Source organism: Ochlerotatus camptorhynchus, unplaced genomic scaffold (assembly GCF_037179485.1).
Source record: "Ochlerotatus camptorhynchus isolate MF236.1 unplaced genomic scaffold, CSIRO-AGI_Acam_v1.1 ptg000012l, whole genome shotgun sequence".
Taxonomy (NCBI): domain Eukaryota; kingdom Metazoa; phylum Arthropoda; class Insecta; order Diptera; family Culicidae; genus Ochlerotatus; species Ochlerotatus camptorhynchus.
In genome coordinates, this window is record NW_027040504.1 from 2,470,634 (window position 1) to 2,486,028 (window position 15,395).

Sequence of the window (15,395 nt, forward strand, 5' to 3'; positions counted from 1 at the left end):
TATCTGCTCCGTAAAGCTAATGCGATTTAACCTTCCAAATAAACGAACTAGATTTAAAAAAATGCATGCCTCAAACATGCGTTGAGTGTCTTAAAGATGCAGTACTCTTTTTTGTAATCTGTGAAAGGGAAATCACAAATCGAGTATCAACAAAATACATGGCATGTTGAGAGATTGTGGTCGTGAGAGAGAATTTCTCTCGCAAATTTGAATTTTTTTGGCTCTCTGGGGACTGGTAGTAAAGCAGGTAAAATTGTATGGGGAAAAATCATTTTTATTTAATTGTAGCTTGTTTAGCATTAATTTCCGGGAAAAAACTGAACGACAAAGCCCCTGACTAATTTCTTAAGGTTGTCGTTCACTTTTTTTTGACTTGAATATGCACCGAAAGCGAATTATTCCAACTTCTCTCAATTTTTATATGGGGATTTTTATCACTTCCTACCAGCGGAACAGCGCCATCTCTGTGGAAAATGGTCGTACAAAATGATTAATTGTAGCTTGTTTAGCATTAATTTCCGGGAAAAAACTGAACGACAAAGCCCCTGACTAATTTCTCAAGGTTGTCGTTCACTTTTTTTTGACTTGAATATGCACCGAAAGCGAATTATTCCAACTTCTCTCAATTTTTATATGGGGATTTTTATCACTTCCTACCAGCGGAACAGCGCCATCTCTGTGGAAAATGGTCGTACAAAATGATTAATTGTTCAGTGTAAAGGCTGTGCCAACCTTTAGGATGGCCTATCTAGGATCTAATCCCCTGGTCTATACACCTATTGTCCTTCCCGTTGCACTCGTCAGCTCGTGCGATACTTTAGACACACATGGGTGGTCGCATCCGGGTCCTCCCCTGGGTAGGCTCGTGTCCGTCCAGGTTCTGGTACATTAACTTCCCGCATAAACAATAACCATAAGATGCGCCTAACCGCCAATTCGGGATATCATCCCAATTTTATGTGGTATGGTCGCACCATCTAAGATATCGTCAGTATATGGTACACGTTTATTAGGGTTATCTCTACCCTAATAAACAAAATTTTATTTAATACCATAAACGAACTGTATTCCGGATAGGTAAACTATCCCACAAATGGTTTTGATGATACCCCGAACACGACGTTAAGCTCTCTTTTATGGTTATTTTTATTAGGGATATGCATGGTAATTATACTTTACAACTCAACTTTTGATTATAATGTCGATGAATGGTAAATTTCGACTTGTGACAGTATTGCATGAAACCGACGATCGGTTATGTTAGATTAAACGTGATATGCTTTATAACGGATACAACGTAATAACAACGAACAATAACGATATTAACAAGTGAGGTAAAGCAGAAGCAAAAAATAGTTCATTCTTCTTTTTTATTATTAAATTTAGCCTTGAAGATATCATCCATATTTCTGGTAGCACTGATAAAAAGCTCAGATGCTTTGTCGTCATGTCACTCACACTACATACTTATGCCATTGTCGGGTCTAGAAGTAGAGCTTTTTGAGTTCATATCAGCGCACACCAGTGCACCATTTAAAACGAATAAGTGGGAGCAAGAAGGAAACAGGCTAGTGGGAAAGCAATGACAAACCATCCACGCTCGTTGCTAGATAGACAAAGTGATCAACCGTCATAAAGCTCTACGAACTACCCTGCCACATGCACATACATACGAATACATTAATTGGCAAATCAAAGTTGGCTCCCGTGGAGAATAGAAGAACTATGAAAGTGATGATGGTTTCAAAATTTTCCACGGGGAGGTATACGAGTGCAATCTTAACATGCTTTTATTTTGCAAATGGAGCATTTTATTTAAATATGGTTGCTGCTACAGTGGTACACGAAACGAAAATCAACAAATTTTATTCATGTGTTTCACTTATACATTTTTGCCAAAACATCAGTCTTATACCACAAACGAAGTGACAGACGGAGCGGCTCGAAAACTTTGATGACTAACCTGCTATTTCAATTTTTCAGTGTACCACATGGCAGCACCACTACTACTGGATTGTACCAACAATCAATACGAAACTAACGATTTTAAATTGGCTCACCACTTTAGTAGCCTATTGGTCCCAAGCAAACGATTAACGTACCCTATTCTAGTTGAAATTCTATTACTACACTATGTTTGTTTTGATTCGCTATGAAAGTTTGACAGATAACATCAGGGGTGTGTGGATTCATGCAGAACATGCAGGGGTGAGTGAAATAGCTTGGGACTGCTTGGGACCGTTGTTCTGGTACTGAGTGAGCCAAAAATAATAATGATTTTCTTCGGGACCCAGTGGTCTTAGAGTTACCTCTATGATTGTACCACATGGCAACACTACTACCATAGAGGTAACTCTAAGACCACTGGGTCCCGAAGAAAATCATTATTATTTTTGGCTCACTCAGTACTAGAACAACGGTCCCAAGCAGTCCCAAGCTATTTCACTCACCCCTGCATGTTCTGCATGAATCCACACACCCCTGATGTTATCTGTCAAACTTTCATAGCGAATCAAAACAAACATAGTGTAGTAATAGAATTTCAACTAGAATAGGGTACGTTAATCGTTTGCTTGGGACCAATAGGCTACTAAAGTGGTGAGCCAATTTAAAATCGTTAGTTTCGTATTGATTGTTGCTACTACTGAATTGAACTAGCATTTTCACCAAACGTACTAGAATGTTTTGGTTCTATCTCTTTCACTCTACTCAAAACTGAAATGCATAAAAAAATGACAAAATGATACGCACTCTTTGCACACTGTCAAAGAATCATTGTACACAAAATCAACTTTGTTCAAATCAAAACAAAAAAACTTACCCATCTGGTGGATGATGGCACAAGCTTCCATGAAAATTCTATTACAGTGAACCACATTATTTAAATGGATTTCTTCGCCAGTTAGTCGTCTGTCACTTCGTTTGTGCTTATACATTCCATAAGACAAACCACATAGGTCCTATAAGAATGCATAAAAGCTGCAAAATGCAAAAATGCATACCGCTTGTACATTTCATTTGACACATGAGCTGCATTACCTTTTTGCAAGGCGTCTGCTTATTAGTTGAATTATACATTTTATGAATAAGCAGCAATAGAAATGTGCCAAAAGGTATTGGCAAATCAAAGTTGACACTCGTGGAGAATAGAAGAACTATCAAAGTGATGATGGTTTCAAAATTTTCCACGGGAAGGTATACGAATGCAATCTTAAAATGCTTTTATTTTTCAAATGGAGCATTTTATTTAAATCTGGTTTCTGCTATAGTGGTAGAAAAGCTGAAATCTATGTATACACTTAAAAATCAGGAAAGAAATTATTTTTTCTATATTATATGTTTATTGAGTAGTCCTTATGTTTTCTACTAACGTAGCATTAACCAGATTTAAATAAAATGCTCCATTTGCAAAATAGAAGCATTTTAAGATTGTACTCGTATAGCTCACCGTGTAAAATTTTGAAACCATCATCACTTTCATAGTTCTTCTATTCTCCACGAGTGCCAACTTTGATTTGCCAATAAGAAGATTTCGATCCGTGTAGAAAGGCTGAAATAATTTGTTCGCGAAGAAAAATCACCGTGTAAAATTTTGAAACCATCATCACTTTCATAGTTCTTCTATTCTCCACGAGTGCCAACTTTGATTTGCCAATAGCGGTAAGCTTCAACTCGTATTTACTTTTAATACCGTCCCTGTTTGGAAAATCTGTCGAATGTTTGCTTAAGGGGAGGTTCTCACTCGGGTTCTTATTCAAAATTTTCAAAAAATCGATTTTTTGTTATTGAATTTTTTGAAAGGTATAAGCACAAACGAAGTGACATAGTCGTCTGGCGAAGAAATCTATTAAAATAATGTGGTTTGCTGTAATTGATCATTTTGTCATGCTTCTGCATTCATGTTCCATCAGATGTCACAGCTGTTGTTTGCGGTGACATCTATCGGAAACTAGACACAATCTGTTTTCCTATAATTGTTCACAGAGGACACTGCAGTGCAAAACATGTCTGGTACCTCTATAAATGCATTTAGATTATTATTATTAAAAAGGAGGGACTTTTTTACACATTCTGCACACAAAATAGCTCACCCCTCACAGAATTTCCCGCCGATATTTTTGTATGGGGGGTATCTTTTGCGCAGAATATGTAAAAAAGGAGGGATTTCAAATGTTAAAGTAAATGCATATATAGAGGTACCAGACATGTTTTGTAGTGTCAGGTACTCTCTTTTGTAATCTGTGAAAGGGAAATCACAAATCGAGTGTCAACAAAATACATGGCATGTTGAGAGATTGAGGTCGTGAGAGCAAATTTTCTCTCTTAAATTTGAATTTTGTGGCTCTCTGTGAACTGGTAGTAAAACAGGTAAAACTGTATGGGGAAAAATCATTTTTAATTAATTGTAGCTTTTTTAACAATAATTTCCGGGAAAAAACTGAACGACAAAGTCTAGTGACTAATTAATTTAGGTTGTCGTTCACTTTTTTTGACCAGAATATGCACCGAAAGCGAATTATTCCCACTTCTCTCAATTTTTATATGGGGATTTTTATCACTTCCTACCAGCGAAACAGCGCCATCTCTGTGGAAAATGGTCGAACAAAATGATTAATTAATTTAAATTACTTTATTACTTTGAAATTACTTTTATTACCTTCGATTTCCGAAATTACTACGATGACTTGAATAATTTTAGGAATTACTTTGGAATTACTCAATTATTCAATAAGCAACAATGTTTCCAAAGATGGAATTGTTAGAGAAATACGGTGAAATCCAAGCTCATTTAATAAAATGAGCTTCACAGCAAAAAAAAACTAGAATCATGTTAAACTCATATTTCAGACTGAGTTAAAAAAAAAGTTTCATTGAAACATCGGAATTTGAAAGTTTTACTGTAAATACTGTATTTTAATGTTGGCAAATCAAAGTTGGCACTCGTGGAGAATAGAAGAACTTTGAAAATGATGATGGTTTCAACATTTACCACGAATGCAATCTTAAAATGCTTTAATTTTGCAAATGGAGCATTTTATTTAAATCTGGTTGCTGCTACAGTGGTAGAAAAGCTGAAATCTATGTATACACCTAAAATCTGAAAATAAATTATTTTTGCTATATTATAAAAAAAATATGCAAAGATTTCAGCTTTTCTACCACTGTAGCAGCAACCAGATTTAAATAGATTATATCCGTTCATGATATAAGCCATATGCCTTTTTAATATGCCTTTTTAATGCACCACCAACGTAGAGTGCGCCACACGAGTTCGAGAAGAAACGTCAACCAAACCGTTTGTTTACATCAGAATAAGTATTTTCCCCAACGCAAATAACAGCATTTTTCATTCAAAATCTTGCCAATTTCCATCGGTAATTGTCTTATTGTACGATTTTCCACAAATCTGAAATGATTTGCACCTTAACTATTCACACACAAGTATTCCGGAAGATCATAACCACTAAGGTACTTTTCTAACCATCCATTTTTCTCAACAAAAATATTCCTGAACACCAGCAGGATCTTTTCAAAAACGTTACAGAATTAAATTTTTCAACTGTAGATTAAGTTTTGCAGCATCTCAGATGAATCAATTGATCAGGAAAAGTAAAAAAGTGTTCCGCTTCCTATGTCTCAAGGCAAAAAATTATGCATCCAACACTCTTTTTGACGTTCTCCTATTCACCACCAGAGGTTGAATCGATCGTTTAGTTTCTATTAAAAAGGCCTCTAATCGGCCGGGTATATTAGTGCACTTATTCCTTCTGATGCAAGCAATAAGTGCTCCGAAGACACCAAAACGGTTTGACGGAAACGTGCACTTTTATCACACTTATCAAGTCTTCTTGCATTTTTAAGGGCAGTCCAGTTTCAGATGCAATCAGCAATACATATTTTTGCAGACAGTGACAGATGGTGGACATGAAGATCCAGTGGAGGTGCCAACATGCTTGACATACACAGTTTTGGTCACGACCTGCTCATTTGCTAATAAATTTGCACACAGTTGACGAAACATAGTTCTTTTTGAAGCAGTAGATAGAATAAAGTTTAAGCTTGTAATAGATACGTAGAAAAAAGTAAATTTTAATTCAAGTAATAAACTGTATTTGTTTTTGCGTTGTAAAAATGAAGTGAGAAATGCTCACTGCACATCCCGGACTTTAAGCGTAAAAATACATTGGTGTTGATTAAAATGTTAAGATTTACATATTCTTTGCATAGCTATAAAAAACTAGGATTCTAATCTATCAATTACTTTAAAGAAAAACAAATTTCAGCAACTGAGTGAAAAGTTATCAACAAATGAGCAGTTGGTGTGTACAATTGTGCATGCCAAGCAAAGCTGTATCCTACACAAATAGTAAGTTCCAAGTTCACTGTTTTCGTTATGGCAGCAATTATATTATATTCTTATATTCTAGATATTTTCATACAAACATATAAATTCATTGGGTAGGGATGAGACCATCAGGGTGCTTGATTGAAGCGATTTGGATGGAGAGAGTGGAATTGCCAACTCCGTGCTATTCACATTTCGTGAATTGAAGGTGGGTTCTTCTCCCCACTCTTTGGGACATCCCCTTGTATGATGGCTTGTTCTGTATAGGATTGGAACATTTTTATCATTGGAAGGAGATTCTTCTTGCTCCCGTGGGATACGCGTAAGTCTCTCTGCTTTTGGCCCTTCATACAGTGGTAAATTGAATACAAACAGGTATCGCACTTGATCAAGTCATACACTGAAAATAAAAGTTCGTTTATACAACGAAATCGCTCGTTTTCTGCAACGAAATGGATTTGTACATTGTATGAAGCTAGTTTCGTTAGAACTGCCACACTCGCTATCGCTACACCCAACCAGCGGGTCACAAGTGTTGGTTGTGGAAACCGAAAAATGTGAAGTGTGTTACACTGAGACAAATAGACCTATGAATTTCATAAGGCTCGACTTATGAACAACATATATGAAATTCATAAGCGCGACTTATGAATGATTTTGAGGTACACTGAGGCGAATAGACTTAAGAATTTCAAAAGGCTCGAATTATGAACGACACATATGAATTTCATAAGCACGACTTATGAAAAATTTTCGTTTTACATGAGGTAGCTCTTCTACGCCATTAGTCATCCCATTTTCCCAAGCGTTGACAGACGAGTGGTCCAGACACAGAACTCGTAATCTCAACGTCAAATGTTCGGTTCCAGTCTGCTCAGTTTTATTATTTTGTTGTCGATATTATTTTTCAATTAAATTCATACCGATTTCTTGTGGCTAAAAGTCATAAGTGGTTCTTATGAAATTCTTACGTTCTTACGTTTGAAATTCTTAAGTCTATTTGCCTCAGTGTAGAACAGGGAACAAATGCACCCCATGATTTTTTGTACCGAAATTTTAGTTTAAGTACTAAACTAGCACTATGGCTTCTCATATTTATGAATCTAGCGGAAACGCTATGAAAAAACGCATCGGGCGTTTTTCCCTACTCCTCTGTGTGGCGGCGTGACTGATTTTGATCCGGTGGCGCGCCGGTCGAACTACACTTCATTCACAAATTTTTGCTCATGCTATCGTAAATGGTGCAAAACAAAAACACTCGCATCAATCGCACTTCATTGCAGTGGTGATAAGTGTTGATTGATGCGCACAAATCACCACTCAAGTGATAACAATAACATTTGTGGTTTACTGCACTGCCATCGAGAACTGCTACTGAAGCCCAGGAGGCGTGATATGAAATTGAGCAGTACAGATAAATTCATAAAAAATGGATTCGCTAATTGAAGTCAGCGATTATTTATTAATGTTAATTGAGTTTCAATGTTGTCACTTTTGTGGGACACAACCCCAATGGACATGTAGCATTCGATCATCCCAAAACGACGCGGCCCAATTTAGCACTGCATCGGCAACACGCGAATCAATCGAAAAGAGACGACCGAGGAGCCGGGAAAATTTCGATTGGTTTCATAAAACGTCAGAATTTATTGGGGTGTTGCAAAGCAACCGTCATCGAGTGGGCACCTCTATTTCTCCCAAAAACTGGCAAAACTGACTGACACTGACCGCGCAGCTTACGATGACCATTACCTCATCGAAAATCCCCTCATTCACGGTGGGTTTCGAACTAATTGAGGCATGAAAACAATCTCGCCATCTTTAGAGCTGCGCCGGTTGTCTGCTCCACGCACGTGTGGTCAATTGCATAAATTTTGAGAATGCTGGTTAATTCGCGAATTTACAGACATATAGTTTCAAAAAGCGGGCAATGATTGATTTCTAGCAAGCAAATTTAGTTGTTGCATTTGACGCTAAAGCAAAAGAAAGGAAATTGACGAAAGACATGCTACATTGAAGAACCGAGCCACCTCACCTACGCTTAATTAAGCCTATATTTTCTAGGCAAATGTAAGCAATTAAGTAAGAAAATAGTAAGGTGAAAAACACAAACTAATGGAACAATATACACTGGAATAAAGGCCTAATTAAGAATTTTCAACAGAGTGTGGTTCTTGCGTTGTTCAGTGCACCATGGTGCACACTGTCTCATGTCATGCCTGCATGATTTTCGCTTTGCCTCCTTGCTTTGCATTTAGTTTAAGAAGACAAATTTGTATCATTCAAACGAGGGACATGCACGAGGGACTGACTTGATTGTTCTAAAATACTTTTCTGGGGCAGTGGAAAAAAATAACGGAACATTTATTTAGGGACTGTCAACATCCCAAAACTTATTTGAGTGATTATCAATTCGGAGGGGAATATAGCTTGATTCTAAAATCGTTCACAAACTGTGCACGATGTTTGTAAACATACTCTTAAAATATATTGAACATAACCGTCATTTAGTGAGTCAAAATCAATCGGACATGCTTAGCTATACAGAACTAGTTAGAACTTGAACGGTTACTGAATAGGATTTGTGAAACAAGCACATGACATAAGGGCAACTCCACAGTGTTGGCGATGATAGTTTTACAAGTCACAATATTTGCAAGGCAAGTTGCTCTTAATTTGAAACGTTTCTCATAACACCTACACCTACGCCACTAATTTCTAAATCAAGCTCACTATCAATCATGCAAATCAAATTATAAAAACCGACTGCTAAAACAGCACTAATGAACTGGTGAACATCGCCCAAAAGCTCAAGCTTAATCCAATATGTTTTGTGTTTTCCTTTTTTTCCACCTCGGCCCCTCTATTCTTCTTTGTTTCTGTGCGCACACTGTCGATACGGCACATTACCGGTCTCACTGCATTATTTGCACCAATAGATAAACAGTTTGATAGAAAACGCGTTCAAGAAAGAGATAACAATAAAAAAGAGGCGATAATGTAACCCAAACAACGCTTTTTCAAAAAAGAATGAAAAAAAATCGCGATGAAAATGAACAATGTTTACAGTTCATTCCTCTCTGGGCGAGTTGTTCGCTGTATGATGTTCACTCAAGCGTACAAGTCGCGATCGCGATTGGTGTGAGTGTTTGATAGATCTGTAACTACTGGAACGATCGTGCTTGGTGTGGTTCATTCTCTTTTCCCGAACCGGGAATGTTTTTCTGCTCTCTTGAATTTCACACACAAAAATAATGAATGTCAGTTGGGTTTGACGCGAGACGGCTAATAGATCAGTGCACGGTCCCTAACCTCACTTTTGCTTCCTATCATTTTGTCTGTGAGTAAAAGAGATGGCAACGAATGGGAGCCAAAACAAACCACCCAAAACTGTCAAAATTTACGGGAGAGGGAAGAGTGCGGCAAATCTTCGTGCACTGATCTATACATTTCATTTTCCATCGTGGGTTTGACGTGCCAGTAATAAATGGAAACGTGACTGCAGCTAGGTAAATAATGGTACAGATATGTATGTCGCCCCTCTTATTACGGGCAGTTTTGTTTGCGGTAGTTTTGTTGTTCACCCATGTGCTTCGGTTGCAGTGCGGCAATGATTCTCGCGCACCTGGAAGCTTATAGGGTAGCGAACTACTTCGTCGTAATCACCTATTTCCGTTCAACATCAGTAATATGAATGGTTTCTACGTGCACAAATCAATACCATAACATAAAATACAATAACAACACAATCTATTGCTAACAATCGATCTTATTGTATGTATATCATAAAAGTAAATTTAAAATATTGTTATTACAATATATTTGCAATACGGTTCCATATAGTATGAATTTACTGCAATAGAACAACAATTAAGTAAATGGTAAATGGCTCAAGTTTGTTCGGGAAAAATACGATTTATTTTAAATACAATACTCGCGTCACTTTTCAAATAGACCAATGTAACATATCCACCATTTTGAGAAAATCGAAGTTGAAGTTCGACAGATTATTATTTTAACTGTTTAAAAACAATACATTTTGCAATACTATTTTTAATGTAGTCAGTGTATAATAACGTTGAAAATTCAGAAGAAACGATAAAATCACAATTTTACTTTGAATTTCATACTACAACATAGAAAAAACCACATAGGACGTTTTGACAAGTCGAGTTGTACATCGGACATGTTACATTGGACGATTTTTCTCAATGACATAATCAATGAGTGTTACATTGGACGTTTTGTTTACATGATACTAGATTCCCTTTCACAGATTTCAGAGTATAGTATCTAACTTTAGATTGGCCCCGCCTTTGGAAAATGAGCACCAATCATGTTAGGCAGTCCGAATGACCGAAGTAACAATCAAGTAACCATCATTTCAAACTGTACATTGGACAATTTTTGATCAATGATTTTCTTAAATCAATGAAAGTAAATTTGGATGGGTGTTTTTGTATCACATACAATGATAGAAGAGCAATAGCTTGTATCGCTTAACTCGATTTGTTTACATTTGTTACATTGGTCTATTTGAAAAGTGAAGCGAGAATACATTCTATTGTATGATTACAATACATGTCATTGTTGTTTCACTACTACAGTTAAAAAGCTACAAAACAAAGCCTATAAGAGCGCATCATATAAATATTTACACCCAACAAAAGAAAATTTGTTTTTTTTTCCTCCGTATGACGAAGAAAATCCAATGGCGATTCAATACGTTTTACCAGAATTGGAATTAAATTGTGCTTCTTTATCAAATCTAACGGTAAATAAATTTAGATGGCATCTTTAGTTGAAGCATTCCATTTTTTGTTCAAATCCGTTCGAAAAATAGCGATAAAGTGCGGGTTGTGCTTAGTAGGACGGAAATTAGATCAAAACCCCTAAATGGGTGATGAATGACTGAGCTCGTGACTGAGAGCGCGGTTAAATGAGAGAGGTTCTACATGAACGTATAGTTCATGCGGCTCTACAGGTGTGCTGTGCGTTTTGACTAGGGATGTTGAATTGTTACAGTTAATTCATCACCATGGAAGCTGAACCTAATAATGTAGACCTTCAATTTTTACGAAGTGCGATTCCCATGTAAATATTTGAAAAATCATACTAAATTTATTTATATGTTTTCAAGTTAAAATCAGCTGCATTGTAGCTTGCATGTTATGTTACATCTGCAAAAAATGTGGCAACTTGAATAGCAGAACTGTAACTTCACCTCAGGACGATTTAATTTATGGATGGGACTGATATGCGATTACTTTGCTTGATGGGAGAAACTGACTTGATGTTGTTTTCACGTTTTCCATAATCACTATGTTTGTTTTGATTCACTATGAAAGTTTGACAGATAAAATGAGGGTTTCGTGGATTTTCCTATGTTTCGAGGGGTGCATCGATTAGCTTGGGACCGAAGAGAGTACCAGAGCTGAGCCAAAAAGTTGAGCACGTTTCTTCGGGACCTTCTGGTATTGGTAAAACTTTACTCATTCAATGGGTAGTCCCAGTTTCCCTCTAAAATGCTTACTTTGTAGTCATTATTGGGTATTTTGCGGTTACTGTGTATAAGACAACCATCGAATTCAAATTGAATGAGTAATAGGGGGAACTATGACTTTTTCAATAACATAGCAAATACGAAAGCATCGCACCACTCAATCCGTTTCCAAAATCAGCGCTAAAATTGGGGAAAAAACAATCCTTACTAGAATTACTACTACTACCAACCGGTGGAAACTAACGATTTTAAATTGGCTCACACTGGACTAGCCTAGCGGTCCCAAGTACATCTATAAGCGTACCCCATTCAAGTCGAAATTCTAGTACTACACTATGTTTGTTTTGATTCGCTATGACCGTTTGGCAGATAAAATGAGGGAATCGTGGATTTTCCCTCGGATTTTCCTATGTTTCGAGGGATGCATCGATTAGCTTAGGGACCGAAGAGAGTAGCAGAGCTGAGCCAAAACAGTTAAGCACGTTTCTTCGGGACCTTCTGGTCTTAGAGTTACCTCTATGGTACAAGCAAGTTTTTCCAGAATACATATTTTGTATTAGTACTGTCTCCGCAGCAGCAGAATCGGCAACCCTGCCGAATGTAGAAGCCCTGCGGGAATGAGTATGCACTACAGCGTTGCCAGATGTACCGATTTATCGGTATTTATACCGATTTCCAAACTAGATACCGATATACAGATAAAGTTCCTCAGAATACCGATTTTTGGGATTTTATACCGATTTATACCGATTTTCTTTTTAAAATTATTATTGCCTGCCCGCGCTCGAATTTCAGAGAAAATTTTTGTGAGAGAGTTGTATCTTTTTGAATACCTCATATTTTTTTAGCCTTCAAAATTCTAAACAAGCATATCTAAAGATGTCTTATGCTTGATACTCTTTCGACTAATGTTTGCATTTCCTTGTCGTTTTTGGCTACCCATCAATCGAGAAATAGTCGATGGCTCTTTCCGGTAATTCCTAAGGAATCGAGAAATATTTTTTAAACGTTATTTAACTTCCGGAAGTTTTTATTCATTTTTAAACTTCCTGAAATTTCATCCAACTTTCCCTGGAATGTTCTTCCACCTTACCTTGGAAGCTTCTTCAGACTTCGCTCGAATGATTCTTTCATCATCTCCCGCCAGTTTTTTCAACTTTCCCGGAACTTCGAGGATGCTATCAGATTTTTATTGCGGATCCACACTAGCTGCAGGCGAGGCAGCAGGAACATTTAATAAGTTCTGAAAATTCGTAAGTTTCGATAAATTAAAGACATTTTCATTAACTTCTGTTAAAATTACAAAAAAAACCCGGAAATTTCTGAAAAGTCCAGCGAACTCCAATGAACTTAAGGAAACATCATAAATATTTTGGAAACTTCACAAGTCCAAAGAACTTCAGGGAAATTTAATGGTTTTCAGGAACTTTAGTGAAGCCATTTCCATGAAATTGCTGAAATTATAAAGGAGTTCCGAGAAACTCAGGCAATTTCCGAAAACTTCAGCAATATCCTGAGAGGCTCATGCAAATTTGGTTAGAACAGTTTATGGGAAGTTCTATGCTTTTTAATGGCAGTGTCGATAAATTTTAAAATTAAAAAAAAAAATCGGGAAGATCAGAGAACTTCAATGCTTATGTTACAATAAAATCAAGAAAATTGTGAGAGCACTTAAGAGATTTCGTAATCTTCAAGAAAGTCCAAAGAACTTCAAAGGTGATTAGAGATATTCCGGTAGTCTTATTATAATCAGGGATGTTCCGAGTACTTCAAGGATGACCAGAGAACTCCAAAACAGCCCCTAATTTCAGAAAAATTACAAGAACTTTTAAGGAATTTCGAAGAATTATGGAATATTCAGGAATGATCCGAAAACTTCAGGGAAACTGCGGAGTCTTCAGGGATGATTTATGAATATCAGGAAAATTTTCTGGATCATTAGCACATCCCCCAGGAATCTCTTTGTTCCGGAATTATGTCCTTGTTTCTTTCGACTGTTTCGTAAGTGCTCTGGCTTCTAACTTTCTTCAGATGTTTCTTCCAATCTACCTTAGGAAGTTTCTGCCAGCATCTCCAGGAAGTTTGTTTCGCCTTCTCCAGGAAGTTCAATTGATTCTCCCAGAAATTTCTTTTGTCTTCTTCTGGAAGTTTGACCATAAGCCAAAGATTTTTTTGTTCGACTTCTATTTGATGGTTTTTTTGAGCTTCTTCTGTCTGGAAATGGCTACTTCTGGAAATTTACTTCCGATTTCCGAAACTTTTCTGGCTGCCTTTGGATGTGACATCCGATTTTTTCCCGATAGTTTATTAAAATTTTCATAACAAGTTTCTCAATTCGTGTCTTGGAAGTTTCCCGGATGATTTTCCAACTTTTCTTATAACTTTCCTTGAACTTCATCCAGGAGAGCTTCTTTCGTCTTTCTCTGGATGTTTTTTTTTCAGCTACGTTCAGAAGCTAATTCAAACATTCCCCGGAGTTTTCTTCCTGAATTTTCCGATCATAGTTCAAAAGTTAAAATTTTGATTTGATTAACGGCTTTCTCAGTCTTCTTTTCAAGGAAAAATATTGTTTGTCGTTATTGTCAATAGTTTAGTCGTTATTGTGGCTGATTTTCCATATTTTGGTTTCATTTAATGATATTTAATTGAAAAAAACTACTTGGCCGCAATTTCGATCACCACTTGAAAACAACGATAAATTTAAAAATTAAATAAAAAAATAATAGAGTGTTTTAAGACTGAGAAAGCCGTTAAATAAAAGAATTCCCCTCAAGTCCTAGTCGTCACCATCGTTAAAATTTTAGCTTAAAAAACGGCAAAAATATAAAATTAATTAAATAGGGGAATTTACGTATTCTCGGCAACCTAAGCAGCGACCTTCTTTCTATAGCCTTTTTCTATATGGAACGCACACATATGCAGTATTGGTTTGTTTACAATCTTTTGCTGCCAGCTGCTCTAACAATTTCAGTCGAAAGAATTGTCAAAAACTGTTTTGAAACGCTTTTACAAAGCTCCAATCTTCTCTAGTGAGAGCGAGTATTGTCGGCAACTAGTTTTTCTTCGGCAACCGTTCCATTTGAACTGCATGTAAATCTGCTGATAAGGTTCTGCTTATAGCATGTAAAGGAATGAGGTTCTGCTTACAGCATGTGTCCCATAAGCGCAAGTAACACATGTTTTTCGTATATCCAGTTTGCAGACCGCATAATAACGTAACAACCTTAAGGTCTGCACAAATACGTCACTGATGATCGTTGTACTTGTTTTTTTCCTTTGATTTGTTTTTTCCGTCGATCTTGTTTTCCGTGCTGAGCACCAATGCTACCAACGTGCCAGGAAGGCAGCTCCCACACCTGGACCCTACCTATCGACCCATCAACTCATGAACCGGGGACCAACGGCTTTACTTCCCATCCGAAGGAAGGCGTGATCAGAGATGTTATGCCTCAGAACATCCCGGCGGCGCCGACTGGGATTGAACCCAGGCCTGCTGGGGTGAGAGGTAATCATGCTTACCACTACACCACCGGCGCCGTTAACTCG